This window comes from Bombus vancouverensis, chromosome 1, assembly GCF_051014615.1.
Source record: "Bombus vancouverensis nearcticus chromosome 1, iyBomVanc1_principal, whole genome shotgun sequence".
NCBI lineage: Eukaryota > Metazoa > Arthropoda > Insecta > Hymenoptera > Apidae > Bombus > Bombus vancouverensis.
The window spans coordinates 16,515,037-16,531,541 of record NC_134911.1 but is presented as its reverse complement, the minus strand read 5'-3'; the positions used below and the strand labels follow the sequence as shown (position 1 = coordinate 16,531,541).

General features: G+C 44.1%; 1 long non-coding RNA gene across 1 annotated transcript; it reads right to left on the bottom strand.

The window, feature by feature from the left end:
• Positions 1 to 485: 485 nt before the first annotated feature.
• On the bottom strand, positions 486 to 9,632 carry LOC143303221 (uncharacterized). Its single transcript, XR_013059305.1, has 3 exons — positions 9,376 to 9,632; positions 806 to 969; positions 486 to 571 (listed from the first exon to the last, which is right to left on the bottom strand). It is a non-coding gene; the product is annotated as an uncharacterized LOC143303221 (long non-coding RNA).
• Positions 9,633 to 16,505: the final 6,873 nt, after the last annotated feature.

The window sequence follows — 16,505 nt, the reverse complement described above, 5'->3', positions numbered from 1 at the left end:
CGTGGTTCGATAAGTTACGGCACCGCGGCTCACGCTCGATGATTCACGTTGGAATCGCAATCTCTGTTTTGCCGTGCGCGGCGGAAATTGCTCGCGATCCCCTGGAATTCGTATTCATCAAGTTGCACGGTTCTGCAAATAACCGGCCGATTTCGCCTCTCGCGCGAAATGAAACGTCGAAACGTGGTAAACGCGGCTTCTCCTTGTAGCGGCCTGGATAAAGCGAAGGAACGCGTTCCTCGTTCTCGCGAGAAACGTTTCCCTGTCACGTGGCCTGATTAAACGCGATACCATCACCGGCAAATCGTATTATCTGTTCGGTTGTTTTCTCCCATGTAAATCTGCTCGACGAACAACCTTCTCGAAAGAACCAGCACCAACAATTTTGGTGTCCGATTACGCGAGAAAGTGGTTTATTATATGCTCGTCTCGAAAATATGAAGCAAACTAAAAGATAGATTTTAATCTTCTTAACTTTATTTGTGTATATGTATCGTGTGCTTCATAGTTTCTGTGTTCGTCGTTCCTGGCGATTGAGTGGCCTCCTTATCCGAACGCAAACTCCTGTTTTCTGAAAAATCATGGGTAATAAGAAAAATTAGTGAAGTCTTACTGTAACAACTTTCACGTATGAATCTCTCAACAAATTCAAATGAACAGAATTCGACCGTGGAATATCGTGATTTAAAAAAAAGAGATCGAGACTCAACCGCTATCCCAATGGGGTCAAATGAAAATAAGAGTCGGCGCAATCGCAGTTTATAATTATAAATTACGCAGAAAGACGAGTCCGAAAGGAACGCACCGCGAAGCAAATCCGGCATATCCTCTTTAAGTCCATCTCTCGATCTTTAAAACGATCAAGTCCGATCCCCGTTGCGTTCACACTCGAGTGGTCGTTGCAGCGGTTGTAGATTGCACAAGAGACCGTGGCAGTGTATCTCCAGCTGCGAGGGTACCGTGAGCCGGCTAGAAAGACAGAGACGGGTAATACCTAGATAGCGAGAAAGGAAAAGAGACGGCTGAACGAATTGCAGTTTGCACGGTGAAATGCTGCAAGGTCATTGCTCTGGCATTAGGGACGACCAAACGAACGATCTCCGGAATGAGCTGGATGAAAGCACGGTCTCTTGATCGAAGGGAATGACAGCCTGGTCTCCCTCTTTCTCTTTCTTGCTCTGTACTCCCGTTTCGACTACAACCGCATTGGATCGGCCTGGCCGTGTACGCGGCCGCGCTAAATCGCTCCATTCTAGTGCCAGTTAGAGTTCAATGAATTCTTCGTCCCACTCCTTTTGGAGTCGTTGCTGGCTCGCTGATAAGCACGACGAAGGTTGTAGAGCGATCTCCGCTCTATCCCGTTGCGTTGCATCGAGCACGAAACGATTCTAGGATCGCAATTTCTGTCCTTTCCACGCGAGGATATCGCTGTTGCGTGATTGCTGAAAGGAATATATAGTGGAAAAGGAGAAGGTTCGAGGATGAGGCGAAATCGGATACGGCTTTTCATCCTGTTATTTAACTTATCAGTAAATCTGTCTTGTGGATTTTACTTCGACCCTACAGGCATTTCGTAGATAGTAGAAACGGGACCCGCTGGCACTGAGCTAAGCTTTGACGTTCAGATAGTTTCGTCTGTTCTGTCTATGACTGTATCGTGATACAGAAGCATAGTCGAATACAGCGTTACAAATAGCGGAGAAATATCAGAAAAGTCAATGGCTTTTCGCGAACACGTGTTGATCCTCAAACAGGGTGAAACTGTGTAAAGGAATCTAGGAATTGAAGAGAACGTTATTAATAGGGTTCGCGATAGATCTTAAGCGAGAAAAGATACTAGTACAAGTAAAAGATTTAGAGTTCCTTTTCTTTTCTGATGAAATTGGGCCCTGGGAAGTAGGTCAATTCGCGAACTGGATAAATTCAGTCAACCGCGAGTGAACGAGAGAGAATACGGTGTAGAATAAAATTATCGATCGTGGGACACAAACAGAACGGAACGGTAAAGGAAGAAGCAAGGAGATGTACAAAGAAAGGAGAATGAGGCAGAGAGAAGAGCACCTAGAAAGGACAGCCACGTTGTAGACTTTCGTGCAATTTCGCTAAAAGCATTAATTTGGATTAAAAGATCGTCTACGCGCCGAAAAGATGGACTCCTTTAAGGAATTGAAACGGTATTCTCTCCGTGGTCGGACTTAATTGCTCGTTCGTGGCGCGTGCCTCCGCCAATAAGAAAAATTTACTTAAGATTTATTTAAGATTCGTTTCGTCTGTACGTGCACCGGAGCTTCAGAAGTTTCAACTTAGAAAACGTTCTCGATATCATATTCTTCGCTTGGAGCAGGTAAGAAAGTGAACGTCCATAATTGAATTCCTAATAGCGCTAGTCACTTTGATGAAATTCTTTTCTTTATCAATGTTTCATTCATCAGTGTTTACTGTGTGAGACCGCGAAACACAATGAGTCCCGGAATAATTTATTCTTCGAATATTTAATTATCAATGGTGTTGGAACAAGTTTCATATATTCAAAGTACTATATACACAGAGCAGTGTCCTCCTATTTTCACGGAAATTATTTCAGTTTCGACCGTGCCGAATTAATCTGTTGCACAGATAACGTAATTTTAGTTTCGACTGTGTCGAATTAATCTGCGACGGAGATAGCGCAGTTCTACAATTTCACAATCCTTGTTTAATCGGTAAAACTTAATGATAAATTTAATTCCATTATCCTAACACATCGTGTCCAATCGGATAAAATTACGCGGTGACGGGAATAAAATAAAAGTTAGGAAAGCATGAAAGATTAGGGTTGGCAACCTTTAAGCCGAGTTTCGATAGGAGATCCGACAGGGAAGGAAAACTGCAAAGAAAACCAAGCGCGAAAGCGGGGAGTCTCATTAGATTCTGCGGGCGCTGCTTCGCAGAAGTTTACTTTCGAAATATCGGCAAACGATGAACACGGAATCTCAACGAGGGAGAAAGAGAACGGCGAATCATTCTTATTGCAGTCGGGTGCACGACGGAGAAATTGTTAGTTGCCAAACTTACGGTACTATAAAGCTCTTCAGGAACGTTGTCCTTTGTCCTCGTAAGTCGCGAAGCTCCCGAACGATACTGTTTGCAAGACGGTTGCGAAATTTGCGAGTTTCCCCATCAACTTTCATAATTTCGTTGTACTTTTCCGTGAATCGCATCATATTTTTATTGCTCGTATCGTCGTGTCGTTTTTATCAATTGTATTACTCTGTTTGCGAAGCGTGTTAGCTTTTTTGTCGAGATCTCTGTTGGTTTCCGCGAGTTGTAAAATTAAGAAAACGAATGGTAGAGTTACACAAGAGAGTAAATCGACGTGGTTCAGTCATCTTCCGCGTAGTCAAGACGCCACATAGCAAATTAACTATACGAGGTTACGAAATTATCGTATTGCACGACGGCATCATAATTTGGAATTATTCTAGTATACCTGATTGCACCTGATTGCCTGTCGTTAATGACACAAGGATTCTTGACACATCATTTACCACTTGCCGATTCTCAGGTATTTCTAGTCAATCTTCCGAGAAGAAAATCGAAACTCGTTGTCATCCTCGATCAAATACCATATTAGCAGATCCATTGCAACGCACGCTCGGAAAAGAGGCAAAAATAAAAGACACATTTTTAATGTTCAATCTTCTTGCAAAACAACTGTTTACTATGTAAAACATCGCATCGAGCATAATTCTATTAGCGATGTGTATATATGCTATGCAACGAGGTAATCGAGAAAGCAACATCGAAATGAATATATTATGAATGCGACGGGTGACGCGCGGTTTGATAAGCTGATCCATAGCGAAACAGAGTGACGCCTAAAAACGCGTATGTAAATCTTCTGTGGCTGAACTTGCACCCCACCGATGCGACGGACAGCGGAGCAAAAACACGAATTTTCCATTCAAATTTCACGCTGTCCCGCATACCGGTGAAACGTGGCTCGCGCGCCGGACAATTCGACGTTCTGGATCAACCGAAAAAAAAGTGGTGAACCGAGAGGAAACAGGACGAAATACGCGCGTGAAGGCCATCGCTCTGAAACGAACGCGGAAAACGAGAAGATGGAACGTGAGGGGGGGAAATGAGCGGAGACTAAAGGATCTCTCTAAGGGATAAAGAAAAAGAGAGAGAGAAAGAGAGAGAGAGAGAGAGGGAGAGGGATGGGAATGCAACGAGCACTCGACGAACGCGGTTTCCGATAGTCATCTCTGCATCGTATAAATCTACTTAACAATGGACAGGAGTGCACTTCCTGAAACGGGGCCACGAATGCGCCGAGGAGCGCCAATAAAAATCGACGACCATTCATCGACGAAATACCGATTCCCTGCATTTTAACTAGATGTGTTTGTTCCGCGAACACGATTCTGCTACGTCTGTGGAAACCGTGTATGTAATTCGAGTTGACTGTGGTACCAGCTTCTCCGCAGTCGCGTTGCGTGATGGATTAACCGTTGTTGGAATGGAGAGAGGAGAGGATGACTATCTGGCGTTATATGCTGAGACGATGATGGAATGTCCGACTAAGATTATTGAAGATAATATGGTAGCGTGGGTGGTAGTTGGGTGATGAAGTTTGAGAAAAGTTCATCTGTGAAATGAGCCGTTCAAAAGCTACATATATTGATTAACTCCAAAACTGGAGTAAAACTCCTTTTTTTTTAATGTTCGACATTAATCGTGCATCTGGATAATGAGATTAAGAAATCTACAAAAAGTGAAGCTGGATTAGTTTGGACTCCGAAAGGCTGCGATTGAAAACTAACGTGGTACTATCGATTCCTATAGCGAGTCTACTGTTTGGAAATCTCTGTCGGCTACAAAATTTATAAATAATAAAAGCTACTTGTCTTCTTTCGCTGTGATGCCTATATATATATTCTCGAGAGTGGAGACTCGCACGGAGGGTGTATCAACGATTCTGTATTCACATTTCAGCCAAGTAGCATCGTGTTGAGAGGAAGAAACACGAGCGTCGTATTGTGGAAAAGCGTCGTGAGACGGTTTTCCGCGTGGAGGATCGAGAAGGGGTCGTCTAACCGCGATATTAAATAAAAGAAGAGCACTCTGACAGAGCAGACGGCAAGCCGATTGCCGATGGATATACGGCACCTCCTCGCCGCTCGAACACGTACGTTTATTATGGTGTACGGCCATCTACATCGTCGCACCGCAACACCGTCTGCTTGGAAATGCACCACTATTAAAGCGCATCCCTCGCATCCTTCCCGGCAACGTCGCGCACGGCATTCGTTGATATGCAGACGATGACACGCTTTCCGGTTCCGGCAGATTTCGCACTCCCGTCTCGTATGCCGCGAAGCTGCTGGATCTTCTCGCGTAAATCCTCCGAGGGTAGCTCCGAGAGACGTACCGGTTTGCAGCTTCGTCCATTTTTCATCGCGCGAAAAATACGCGAGCGGTCGTTATCGCCTGCTCAGAGAGGAACATTTTTCCCGGTTGTTTTATTAATGGATGATGTTTCAAAGTTTCCCGCTACTATCATCCGCGTTCGTAGGAATTCCTTTCTGAACTTGATTGTCCTTTGTCTCTTTTTACCAGATGTTTTTATTTCGATAAAAATTGAAACGATAAAACCTTCGTTGCTTCTATTTCTAGAAAGAATATTTGTTATCAAGATAATGATGCAAGAGAATCCTCAATAGTTTCAATTTCATTCTACGGTACATTGAATGAAATTTTTTATGCGAGCCGATTGAAGAAAAAAGCTCTCTATGGTTAGAATAGCAATATGATATTGTTTGACAGCGTGTCGCGTTCGTAAATCCCTGCCGCGTCGCCTAAGCTTGGATTTTCGATCAGAATTTCCGTAATGTGGCCCAGGTGGAAGTTACGCGAGGAATCAGGACACTCGGTGTTCCACGAAAAAAGCAGGAGATTCAGTTACGTACAGGCAGTTACTGAACAGGCTTGTGACTTTCCATAAAGGTGAACAAGGGGGTGTTAGTACCGGGGATGAAGTCCCCACGGTGAAAAGTTTTCTCCCCGCTTTGGAAACACGATCGGACGATACATCGCTGGTACGTGCGGAGTATATCGAAGCTGGCACCAGTTAACGTCGAGTTTTGTGCATACGCGATGCAGCGAACGAAAAACCTTCGCAGGCTGGTGCACGTGCGCTCTACGTTCTGCATATGCGCCGTATGGTCGATCATGGTTCCCCGAACTTCCCGTTACAGGGAATAATTCATTTTCTTTCTCTCATTTCCTCCCTTCTTCGTGCCTTGCTCTCTGCTACAGTCGCTCCCTCTTCCTCGTCAACTTGATGGTCTTTTTTCTGTTCTTTCCCGCAGTTCAAGGGCAAATCGGGGCTGACACACGACGTACGAGCTAACTTGTAATCGCTTCACGGCCCCACAGTTCAAAAAGACACACTTCTCTCCCTTTCTACTTGGCTTCACATCCTTCCGAGACAATGTGGCGTCTGTCTTCGAGTAGCGGTGTGGAAGATGCGACGTTGCGCTAAAATTCAACCGTGTCCTCGCTACTTCCGTCTCATTCTTCCCCTCTGTTCTACACAGTTGTCGTTTGTTCGACAACAATAGCAGAAATTTCGTTCTTTTCCCGCGTCTTTCCTCGTCCACCCTCCGTCGGCCGCTTTTTATCCTGGCACACGTATCTGTTCGAGCGATTCCTGCAAATCACATTAACGTCAACCGCGTGACGTGTTTTCCTGTTTTGCAAGCGAGACGACGACACAACGCTCGCTTATGAATAACGCTTCGCCGACCAGCGTGCTCCTCGCAAAGCTTTATGATCCGCGATTTCGACTGGCTTAACTCGATCGTCTTCATCGTGCGTGGATCATCCGACCTCGTTCTCCGTGTACTCATTTCCATTTCCCTCTTTCTATCTTGCCTCCTGACTTTCTCGTTGTCTTTTTCGTCCTTCTCTCCTCTGTTTCTCGTCCCTTGATTCGCCGCGTCCCTCTCCGCATGGTCTTCGTTCCACACGCGAATCCGAAGGATTACGATGTGCTTGTTTGCGTACCGAATTATGCAATTGAAGCACGGCTCGACTGTGTGGTTATTTCATGCGTGAAAGTAACGCCAGGAGTACCGGTCGCATAACAATGTTGAATACGAAATAGCGCGGAGTGAGCACGGAGATGCGAAATCTCAGTGTCAGAACCGAAACGCTCCAAAGATTATCGTTTGATGTGGCTACGTTTCCGCCCGTGTTTCATCAGGCAATTGCTTGAAAGCCAACCATCGAGAAAAACAGATTCGAACCGATTGATACAACTTTTTCAACATTTTCCCTGCTCTCTTTTGATTTTCGTTGCCATTTCGCTCCGTGTTTTATTATTTGATCATTCTGGTCGCTACTTTGAAACGTTATTCATACTAATTTCATAGACGGTAGACTTAGAAACGAATACTACGTCTTTTTCTCCGCTTTGTTCGTGACTTCGAATGTCCTTGGTTATGCAACCATCGATTTCTTTCTGCATCTTTTTGTACAACTATCCAATTGTTCCTTCAGCGAGGTAGTAAATAACACAGTTGAAGGCATTTGTTCCTATCTTGCATTATATGCCGTATTAAAGCGTGTCCCTTTTTATCTGCCTCCTTTTCATCTTTCCCGTTATAAATGCGACGTAGAATCCGCTTTCCACGACCACAAAAATACCAGTTTTCTTTCAATCGTTATTTTCTCGTACAAACGTCGCCATTTAAAACCGCGCGTGCAATGTCCATTTGAAAACCAAAAGCCAAGAAAGGAGAGGGACGAAAAACCACGTTGTATGCATGTGGAAAAATTATTTCTGTTACGCCAAAATGGATCGTTCGTCGAGGCCTTGAAAAGCAGGTTCCGCGACTAGCGCGTCGAGCTTCACAAAGTAAAATTCTGTGATTAAAAAACTCCTCGTCGATAGAAATCGTCATATTGCTGCAACGAGCCCCCCGCAAAAACGCGCAGGGAAGGACAAAAAGAACAATTACATATTAATAAGCGAGCGGAACCTTGTCGATCTTTACCGTTCACCACGACTAACCGGTGAATTCGATTCGTATCGGATAACCAGCACCGGAAACCTCTTTTTCTCATGCAAACGAGCAATTAGTCGTACGTGCCTTCGCGATTGAGTCACGATCGCAGCAGGTACGGGGGAACACGCGAAAGGGAGCTGACGCGATGACGAGCACAGTCAGGACGACGAGAGAAGCGACTTGGCGCGCGAGCGATCGCGCGCACGTATACGCATGGGCCGATTGCGCAACCGACAGTGGCGCGCGTAGCATCCGGTAAGTAATTTTAGATGCGTCGGTATGCGCGCGTGGTCAGCCAGCGAGCCGCCCTGTGTTGCAGAGAGCTGCACCAGGAAAAGGGGAACAATGCTTTTCCCGTTCGAGACCGGGATCGCTCGTTGATTGCACCATCATTGTGGTGATTGTGAGAATAATTGATAAATGGAATTCTTCTGGGAGATTGCGCAGAGGATGCTTTGGTGTTGGATAATTTTAGAAAGCTGTCGATGGTGGATTATTTTACTACACACGAAGAATGTAGATGATAATGAAGGAATGCAAAATGATGATAGCCGACGATGAATCAAATGCTATTTTGGTATGCAGAAACGCTCACTCATGAAAATTTATTATCTCAAAAGAATTTTGAATTGGAAAGGGTTTTGTGAATTATGGAATTGTAAAAGTTAGGAGAAAAAATTTGCCACGTTAACATAAAGTGCGAACAAAATTTCGAGCCTTACGTAGTAAAAATAGAAATCGGCAACTACTAAAGTTCTTTGGCGAGAAAGTTAAACAAAGAATAAGATAGGCGCCGCAAATAAACAAGGATAAAAATGATAAAGCAATCGTTGGCGTAACGTCGTGCACGTACTATCGTTTGCTCGATCGCAACTATATCGCGTGTACAGGACAAGAAACGTGCCTGCTGTTTGATCGTCCGTAAATCGAGTAATTCTTTCACGTCGACCTAGTAACGGAACTTTTTCGGCGCAATTGTTTCACCGCACTCGATAACAGCGATGCTTCAATATTTACTCCAGAAGCGAAACCAATTAACGAATGAGCAATGAAAAAAAAGAAGGAAGGCGAGACGAGAAAGGAGTAGGAGGGAAGCGGGTAAGAGCGGCCGACTACATTCATTGTCAGCGAACAGCATAAAAAAGAAACAGAGCACGCGGAATACGAGTCAATAGAGCGGAAGATGGAATTTCCACTTCGCTATAGAAAAAGTGAAACTAGTTCCCACGCGAGCGACGATAAAATATTAATGCTATCGATTGCACCGTGAAAACGCAAGAAAAAAGCCGCTATAAAATCAATTTTTTTCGAGCTTTACCGCATATTGCATACGTGAAAGAGGACAGCTCGTGGTTTATCGGTATTGCGATAAGAAACAGAGGATACAGTCTCCACGGTGGTGACACGCTTCACCGGATTCACAGAAAGTCCCCACGATTGATATACGCGATAGACAATCTGCATGGCTCGAACTTCCCTTTGATTCAGATTTCATTCACTGTTTCTTGCGTGCTGCTTTCGGTTGCAACTTCGGTGGCAGAAACGCAGAAGTTCGCGCGCACTTTTCATGGTCGAACTACGGTGACGCGAGCAACTGGTTGCATCGATGACCACGAGCTTCGACTGTGGGAAATGACGGAAGTTGGAATGCTCGTGTATCCGTTAGCGTGTTTCGTAAGCACGAATTAGATGATAAGGGCTTTCAAGCGTGCGATGGTAGAATTAATTCCGCTAGATGGTAACAGATGCAACAGGAAAATATATCTCTCGATTATTTAAATACGTTGTTAGATCATCTCTTTTCTCCGATCTTTCTGCATCGATGAATTTAATGATATTCTCAATGATAGTTAAAGGAAGTGGTTCGATACTGAGAAAAAATTTTCTTCCTAAGACATACATACGAAGCAAACATCGCAGACATTCTAATCGATGACAGTGATGTCGTGCTCTCCTATGAATCATGGCATGACGGCTAAACGCATAGCGCAGTAAACCGCAACGTCTGTTTTGAAAGTTAATCGCTACGATACAGCATTGAAATTCGTAATACGTGGCAGGGAGCCACATCCATCGCATACGAAGCTTCGATAAGTGGTCGACAAAACTACGACCATCAAAACCGCGTAGAAAACTCCGTATCTAGAATGATAGATGCTCGCAGAAATCCACGTTGCGAATAGCTGTAAGCGAAAGGAATTGCGCACGAAACCGAATCGTAGCAAATATTTATATAGAAACTGCAACCGGGAAGCGCCGCGCAACATTTACCATTTTTCTCCTAAATCCACGTATATGCGTCTGTTTCCACGATACAGTAAGTCCAACAAATTCACTTTACGATTTGTACGTATAAGTGAATATTCATGGATTTTTACGCGATGTAAATATTCATAAATTGGCCCAGCTAGACTGTTTGTCGAGCAAAATAACGAAACGTCCGATTAAAATAATCGCTATGCTGAATTATTTTTCCAGGAAATTTAATATGCAAAGCCTGGATGGTCGTGTGATCGGTACGAGGTTGCTGAAACTTGATTTCAGAGAAGCGGACAGGTTAACGCCGAAGAGCGACTCGATGACGGGTTGGATTTTAAATCTAGGCTAGAGTCGATACCCGTTCGACGAGAACTACGCGGTAAGAGGACCAGCCACCGGTAATATCCGGACTGTTTTCACGTTCTACGCGACAACTTTTAGCGGAGCAATGTAATCTCGCCGTGGTACGTGTCAAGTACCGTGCGATAAGACATGGAACGTTACGATAATTGAATACACAATTGTTTCGGCCGATACCGAAACGCGGCGGAACATATTGCGCGTGAAAACAGTGGTGCGCGATGGTTTCGCAGCAGGTAGCCTGGAAATACGGCCGCTTAAACGCGAATCGAATGTTCTTCAATCGAAAATCCGTGTTCATCGAGATTGATTCGAAGAAATTCCATCAAAGATGAACTTGTTCTATTGCAGGCTTGCTCATCGGATACACGATGAGCGTATTTTCCTTTACAATTGGCGCATGTTATTCGAAATTCTCGTAAAACTGTGGTCGAATTACAGCGGGTTTGCAGTCCAAGACGCTCTTGTTCTTTTCAGCAACGAATACTTCTCTGTTCGTGGAAACGCGACGAAGTTTCTAGATACTTGGCTTACTACAAGCTTTTTGAAGGACCCTGTGGTACTGACCCACGGTGGATTCCACTTTTAAACAATCGACTTATTTTTTTTCAAGTTTATCCAGTGTGCTTGAACGAGAAGAATGCGAGGCATTTGCGAATCTGCGAATCCAGGGGCGCTTGTTCTAGAAACACTTGCGCGCAACGCGCCGGGAGAATGGAAAAAGAGGTCGGAACTGTTACGGCAATTGTGTGTGCGCGTTGTAAAGATAACGACGCTCTCATGGCAATACCTGCACGGTTATCATTAAGACCAGCACCGGTTGAAAACGTTACGCGGCCGAGAGACGCGGAGGTTGTTCGTCGGCGACGCCAGGCATCCTACATTTTCGTCCGGTCCCAGTTTGCTTACGCAACTTTCGCGGATGCACACACACGATACAAAGGGAAAGAATCGCTGGGAAAAAGAAGAGGAGCGTCGTGGAACGCGCACCATTTCTGCCGCGTGGAATTCGAGGATCGTAAACAGTTGACATTCGCTGCGATTTATGCGACTATGAATGGCTGACATTTGAATATTACGCAGATTTCTTCGACGAGCGCAGTCACGGCTATGCTCGCGGCGTGTTACTGTTATGACCGCCATTATATAGAATTTATTCGTTGTACCGTTACACGGAGTGTTCGTTTACAACGGTGGCGTCCAATTTTCATCGCGATGCGACCGGCGATAATGAGGAAGGCGCCCGTGCCAAATTCAGACGAACTCGTTTGAACGTCAATTTCGCCGTCAAAGATCCTTCTCGCACGTATATATGTAAATATGTATTACATTTAAAGCATACGTGAATATTATGACAATCAGATGGATACAGGTTTATGGTAATTAAGTGAGAAAAGGCTATTTTATAAATCGTACGACCGATGCGATCAAGAAGCGATAAAAAGAGGAAAAGGTTGTACGCTGGAACCGGTTGTGTAACGCTTTACGCGGTGTAGTAAAGATGATTCATATCAAGGAGGCACGCATTTTCTGAATGACCTATAGAAACCTGTATTTGCTTGCGTGTATACCTACATGTATTCAGAATTGTTCAACACGGCCATCTTATATCACAGAGGATCTTGCGTCGTAGTGACTGGTTTTTGCATTTCTTTCCTCCATCCTTTTTTTTTTCTTTTTTTTAACTCCGACGATGATGTCATATTTCATGGCTCGTTTCTCCTACCTGTGACTGAAAACCTCTTAAAGAACGCGTGAACACCTAATCATTCTCGACGTTCGATATCCTGTTTTTGCCTCGGTGAATGAATTTAAAAATTACGACTTGACATGTTTACGAGGAAAACGCTTGACGCCATTCCTCGAAACGATTCTCTCTTTTTTTAAATTTGTGTTAATGGCGAAGCACACGATGACATCATCGGTAACGAGAGTCATTGTTCAAACACACGACTCACTTGTTTCATTGACTGATTCATTAGTCTTGTCGGCTGTATACATTCAACGATCGAGCGAATCCAATCATCTCGCGACATCAGAAAAGCTACTACTGTTCAATGAATTGTCTTTTTCTCGTCAACGTGACGGTACCGGTAATTGACGGATTAGTCACGGTCCGGTGACTCACGATTTCTGGAATATCGACATTGATATTTGCGACACGAATACAGAAGGATCACATGACGAACTAATCGCCTCTGAAACGCATCTTTGTTAATCGAGGACATCGGTTCTTTCAAACTTTGTCAATTCGATTCTCTAGAACTTGAAAACAACGATCAAAGTTTCTACATACATATGTTTAACGAGATCGTCAGAATTCTTTTACGCAGTGTACAACAGGAAACGCGAACTCGTTCGTCGACTACGATCATCGCAAGATATCGCCTCGTTGCTCGAAACACGTGTGCCAGCTATCGCGCCACGGTTTTAATAAATAGACGCTCTCGACTGCGACAAGATACGCGGCGCGTGTACGAGTTTATGCGCTCAATCTTCTGCAACGCGAGGCATGGAAGGTATATAAAGCACTTAAATTGAAAAAGAGCAGCGATCGAAGGCATGTTAAACCACATACACGCGATGTTCTCTCGATCCTGATAGGAGACACGAGGCGGTATTCTTATATTCCAAAGCATAATTTAATGGAAACATTATACGTGCAACGGTAATTGGAAAATGTTTCTTGCGAATGAAACTTGTCAGATGGAAACATTTACGTATTCTAGTAACGAAATGGATTTTGAATGTTTGTCAAAATTCCAAAGCCGTGTAACGTGACAAGGGTTGACGAACCCTCGCGATATTAACCCCGTCTTGCTCATCGATTCTGCTTCATAGTACTGGGATTTCGTAGTTCCAATCAGACCAACGCGCGTCCACCAGTCGAGGCAAAAGCAATTTGCAAATAGGTTCGACAGTGTAGGTTGACGCGGGGGTTGAACAGTGTCGCATCGGATTCGCGTGACACGCGGGTCCAGGAACGATACGCGAGATCCATCGCGGATATCCACGTCAAAATACTAATTAGTCGTCGGACGGACCCTGCGCGCGTTCTCTACTCTGCTCGCGCGGTCACGCTCAAGTATTCACCCCTCTACGATGACGCATCGATCATTGATTCCAATTCGGATCTGATTTTACCGACTGTTTCGTCCAGAAATTGGATTTTCCAGTTTCCACTGGGAGCGGCAGAGAGGATCATTGTGCCACGAGTTTAAAGGGTGCCGCGTTAGAAGGGCTGTTACCGATACTTCGTTAAATATTAAGCATCCTCCACGCGGACATAGGGCTCGATAATGAGCCCCTGTACGCGCGTTGCTCTCTGTTTGTTCCCGAAACGAAATTTCATTGGTTAGCGATCGGTGGATCGGCTATTTTTGCGACAAAAGAAAAGAACAACATTATCGGTACTTTGTTAGTTAAACTTACTTTGATGGTGGTACCCTTTCGGTGCAATGTTCTTTAGTTTACATAGTGGTGTTCACATTGAATTGTAAAATTTCATGATTATCGTATTGCACGAAATTTTTCTAAAAACGAAAGAGAGATTCTAGAAATTCTAGATTTTGTTTATTACATTTGTCATGATTCAGATTTTTTTTTATAACAATAGCTGCCAATTTTTATACAAATGTAATATCTGTATTAATTTTTTTTAGAAGGATGACACCGATTCGAATCGACGTTTTTATCAGAAATCCTCGATGAAAATATCCGCTCGCGTGTTGCACGGCTGGCGAAACATTCGCAACAAAGAATCATTTTCCAAATAAGTGTATTTGTGTCGACGCATTTACGATAATCCAATAAGGTCGGGAGCGAATTCAGTAGCGTTGGTTCTCGCGTCCTTTGCAAGGATTTCCAGCAATAATACTCCGGCCTGTTAAAGCGATCGCCTAGGAGATTATCCGTAATTGCTAATAGACCGAATAGTCGGTCGTGATATTAGGTAAGTACCAACGTTTACATTGCCGCCGACAGTAATACGATGGAAATTCGCGGTAACGAGACGAAGAGAGGGGAGACCTCGTTCCTTTAGAATTCCATCGAATTGCCTCGAAATTATAATAATAGATTTCAACGAATCCTTTTACTCTTCGTTAATTCTCAGTTTCTTTCATCTTCGCCTCCAATTTTCATTCAAAAGCAAAAATTTTAAATGTATCACGCAGAGAGACGTTACAAGAGAACGCATGACTTTACGTAAGAATAAAATTACGCAATTCTACCATGAAAATTTGTATTAAGAAAATGCTTGAAACGGAACCACAGCTTTCAGATTGAAAGTTATACTATGTGAGTTGCTATTCACGATTCGCGAAAACTTGCAAGCAAGGAACGTTAAGAACTGCCAGAGATTAAGCCAACGTCGATCTTCCTGATCCGAGAATTTCGGAAGATGAAGCTCCTTACCCGTTTCGAAACTCGAGCGTTTCAACGACGAATTGGAACGCGCAGTTCCCATTGCTATACGTAATCCGCGATCTACAGGAGTTACGCTCGCGACGTCCTTGCGAACGATAATCGCTCGAGGAAACGCTCAAGCGCGATTATGCAACCGTAACTCGTGTTCGATATCACCGTTTGTTACATTCGCGATCTCGTTTCGATTTTTTATGGTTATTTTACGAACAGCAGGGAGTGCAAGCTCGAGGAATTGCGGACGATTATTTCCACACGTTGTTTCTGTCCTGCTATCGAAAGGTTCCGTACACTTCTTAAGTTTCGATCGATGAACGAAACGTTCGGTTCCACGATGAGGCTATTGTTCTCCGATGGTGTTGATTCGATGCGTTTTTCACGCGGTTGGTGGTCGACGATGAATAGAAAGGTAGGAATTATTATTCCAACGGCGGATAATCAAGAATTAACCATCATCGGAATACCGTTCTTCAAAGTATTGATACTGGATTCGCTCGACGTCATATTCAACGGCGCACAATGTTACAAATGAATATCATTTACGATTCTATTGGTTGCCTGACGAACTATAGATCGGAATAAAACAGCAAAGTGCTCCCGCTCATCGTACTATGTCTTCTTTCCCAGTTTCCATCGATATTGCCTTTATCGGCGAGAATTACCATAATTCACCTACATTTTCAGAGACGCGTTTTAAGATGGTCGATAAGCGCCAACTCTGGCGTAAAGTAAACGCTAGCATCCGACGAGCTACGAGTAGTACCTCTCGCTCGCGTTCGTCAGAAAGTCGCGTTTTTATTCCACGTTTATCACGGATTCTCATGACCTCGCGGTCTTATCCGTCATTTTCAGCCGAAGGTGATTTCTTTGAAAGCTAACCGACGCGCTGAGCTCTCGTCGCTAACAACTACGGCGCCCCTTAATTGCGCGGCTCGACACACTTCTTACTATAGTTAATCGTATAACATGCCACGTTATGGCCTCGTATTTACGTAATCGAAGTTTCATTCATGTTTCTCGGCCGACAAAGGACTCGCCCTTAAAGCGCGACAACAGTCACGCTTCGCCATCGGCGTATTTTCATTTTGTTTTTCTAGAATCGATTCAACGACTCGCGCTCGCCATTTATCCTGCACAACTTCTCAGGAAATGCGGTTTCCTTTCGTGGTGAAAATGATATCATTTTTCGGTCCGATCGCTTACGCGCGCGGTTCTAAAACGAGGTTCGGGATGTGGGTTGACCGATAATCCTTGATTGCGTAGTTTGAAGTTTATGGTTACGATTTCCCAGATAACTTTTATTCTTATTACTCAATATAGTCTAGAAATACACGATTAAAATTGAAGTTTACGGGGTCAAGTAGTTGATATCGAGGATGATACAAGGTGTGCTTTTAAGATGAT